Source organism: Stegodyphus dumicola, chromosome 10 (assembly GCF_044657685.1).
Source record: "Stegodyphus dumicola isolate Sdum_Otavi_A_Nest chromosome 10, ASM4465768v1".
NCBI lineage: Eukaryota > Metazoa > Arthropoda > Arachnida > Araneae > Eresidae > Stegodyphus > Stegodyphus dumicola.
Window position 1 is genome coordinate 4,466,582 of NC_140777.1, and position 3,954 is coordinate 4,470,535.

Below are 3,954 nucleotides of genomic sequence, written 5' to 3' on the forward strand. Positions count from 1 at the left end.
TGTTTTGTTGTTATTTCCTTATACTAGCTGTAAATTTACAAAGTTTAAATAGACTTTTTTCCAGTGAATACTTGCAATTATTATTTTTAATTCTTTTGATTATCAAGGTTTAATTCAGATCAAAAGGAATTCGGCAAATACATTTCGGCAGTAATAAGTTTCAGAGTAATCATCCATGAATTCATAGCAACAACACAGCAAATAACATTTTTATTTGGAAGTTATTTGGATTATGAAATTTTGAAATCGGTCGGATTTCAAAATTTTATATTCGCTTTTTTAATTAGGCTGAAAATTTATATTAACATCAAATGTATTTTTATGCCATTTTTAGAAGTAGAAAACTATTTTAAATTTTAGATGCATCTTACATAAAGAAGAAAATAATAATTACATTCGCAATGCTCCTTCGCCATTTCGTTTTAAGAACAAATTACCATTACTTATTCTCTCACGTGCAAATTTTTTTACGCATGTATGAACAAAAATAAAGGAAGCAACATTTATAGCACTTCATCAAAATTATTTGAAAGAATTTTCTGGTTTGGTTTGGTTTTTATTAGATTACGGCAGAGCAATATCTGCCTTAAGGGAGGAATGCCTTCGTGGAGGACTTTCTAAGGGAAACTGGCTCGTATGCACATTACACTTCAGGAAAGCCACGAAAACTCCCATGCAGCCGGCTCGTTCGCTGGATTCGAACCTCGGACCGAACTACCAGTTTTCAGCGACGTTACCGCTCGGCCGCTGGTGGGCCCAAAAGAATTTTCTGAATTTGTTGTCAGAATGTGAGAAAACACAGCAGTACACAACCGACAACTAAAGGGAAACACTTCCAGCAGCGTAAAGATTATGAAACAACATTCTTTAACATCACTTCCGCGTAGCTTTATAGCAACATAATTTCTACACAAATTTGTCATAGCGTAGCAACATTCAAAACTATATTACATCAGTCATATTGCTTTAATGAATAATTTTATTTTATTTAGAATAAGAAATCAAGCTTTATTCATTTTACTGCAAGCATTTTGTCTACGCTTTTGTCATAATATAAGAAGATGGGGCCCACCCATTCTCCGGTTCAGTCTCAGAGAGCCAACATTTGAAGATTTTCGATAATTGTAAAATAAAGTATCATAATTGAAAGTTTTCTATCATTTTATATTTTGATTTTTTGTACTAAAACGCATTCTTTATACTTAAGGTCCCGCACTTTAAACAACTGCTCTTAACAGGAGTTAAATAGCTCAGATCTATTGTGAAGTAGGGGAAAAAAAAGAAAAAAAAAATAATCAAATTAAGGATTTTTTCAAATTACATGAAATTTTAATTAATGTCATGCTAAAAAATACAGCTAATTTTCTAGCATTTCAAGCAGTAAAAAAGATTGGGATAACCTGAAAATAAATTTTATAAGTTCTAAAAATCCTCATCTTTTGAACTATTTTATGATTCAGTTAAATCAGTTTTACTTTTGCGCTTCGTTTTCAGTATTTTGTATTTCTTAATATTTACATGGATCAAGCATTAAGTAATAAATGTCTAAATGAATGCCTGGCAAATATATATCTCAACAGAACGTTTTAAGTTGAGATATATATTTTTATGTAGATATAAATTATATAGAGATATAAATTTAACTTTGTGGGAAGTAGAATGTTTATCTGAAATAGTTATCTCTTCCAATGAAAAACGAGAGATACATAGTTACAATAACCGTTTAGGTATTTTAACGAGCATTTTAGGTTTAACAGCTGAGAAATTTATAAACTGTATTAAATTAATTTTAATAGCAGATAAATTTCTATGTGAAGTTAAATAAAGTGTTCTCTTAATCGTTTCTGAAATGTTAATGAATTTTTCATATTTATCCTTTTCAAATTTTGTATTTTTAAAAATAACATTTCATATATTTATAATCCTTTTATTGAAACTTTACTCCCACAAAATGAGTATTGGAATCATCTGACTTGAAATGAATTTCAGTTAATGATGCAAGAGCTTAGTTTTTTATTTTGCTCTCTCCACAACTATAAGATTATACAACTAAAAATTAAACAATCCAAACCCATTTCAATTTAAGTAACACTCTGTAGGAGTCCCTGATTTCAAAACTAAAAATCTCGAAAACAAAGCAATATAAAGGAATACAACAAGCGGTATATTTATTGTCAAAACTGTAAGATTGTTGCAGAGAAGTTTTTAAATAATAGTTACAAAATCTCGAAACAGATGGTGCTGTAATCGCAGAACGTAAGACTTAATAAATAGTGCTCTAAAAGACGTAAGAGCAATCCCGCCGTCTTCTATTCTGTCCTTTTGGGCCAACTGTATTGTACTCAATATATCTGAAGCATCCTCTTACAGACAACACATCTGGAACACAGCATGAATTATTCGTGCTAATCTCGACATATAGCGAAAGTTGAAGAAGTTGGAGTAAGAACGATCAGTTGCAGCATTGAAACGTGAAAGTTGGTTCGCGTGTGGAAAGAAGAGGTTTAAATTATTTATACCTATTGAACGTGCATTTTTGGCACTGGTATACCAGAGGTTAGATCACAGTCCTGTGGCAACGCGGCGTAAACACGACTGAATGTTTCCAAAGGACTCGGTGTGAAAACCATTCACAAGCTCTTCGCTAAATGTCCAAAGGAAAGGCAGCGTGGCGGATGATCTGATAGGGAGTTTGGGTGGCAGGCAAACTGTAGTTACTCTTGAAAATGTTGTAACATTTTCTGGAATTATTCAGAAAATCCAAGGATATCCTTCCGGAGAATTCAGCGGCCGAGCGGTAAAGTCGCTGAACACTGGTAGTTCGGTCCTAGGTTCGAATCCCGCGAACGGGCTGGCTGCATGGGTGTTTTCGTGGTTTTCCCCATGTGTAACGCTTATACGACCCAGTTTCCCTTAGAAAGTCCTTCACGAAGGCATCCCTACCCTTAGGCAGATAGCCCTCGAGGCTTTGCCGTAATTAAATAACCTAACCTAACCTAACCTTTCGGAGAACTACCGCAGAGGTCTGTTTGAAGCATTCCAGCACGCAGGAAATACTAAGAAACAGTTTACACGTTTCCATTCAAAATCCAAAGCCACCAAGCGCCAGCGTACAGCGCCGTATTGTAACTATTATTCGTATTATTTATTTATTATAAACTTTTATATATCATTCTTACAGATTTCATAACAAATATGCCACTTGTTGTATTCCTTTACCGATTTTTTGTTTCGAGAATTTTAATTTTGAAATCAGGATCTCCTTTGCTGAACACCCTGTATATATACTTTAAACAGTCGTAAAATGGTAAAGAACTATAAATTAAACATATTACATAACTAACTTCCATTTAGGTACCACTATACAGGCATTACTTGAATTCGCTTATTTTAATTTAAACCTTACCCATTATTTCACTATTTCATTTTATATAACTCGTGCATTTTTGAAACTCAATAGGAAATATGCATATATATACATGTGTAACTTAACCCCATACAAATTCTATAAACATAGAAGCTTAACGTTCTCCATCAATAAGCAAGATGTTAATAATGTAACTTGAAATTTCCGAAGGAATTACAAATTAATTCACAATATTTATTGCTGATAGCTGAATAATGAATGGAAAGAAGAAGAAGAAGTTTAAGGCATTCCCCGTATCGAGAACTCAATCTCATTCCGGATCCACTCCCACTTCGGGCACATCATGGTGGTTCAGCCTCCACTATTACCCTCCAGGAGAGCAGCGCACCACCTGGGACGCACCCGAGGCAGCACCGGTCGTCTAGTGCACCTACCAGTCGCTTAGGCGAGCCCGTCGCAGCGGGACATTACCCAGCGACCCAGGGGGAGACCCCCGGGTTACTAGAACCACGCCGCGCTAGGACGTGCCAGACTCCGGGGCCGGCCAATAAGTGACTTTTCCCAGAGCCTTCAGAACCACCAAGTTC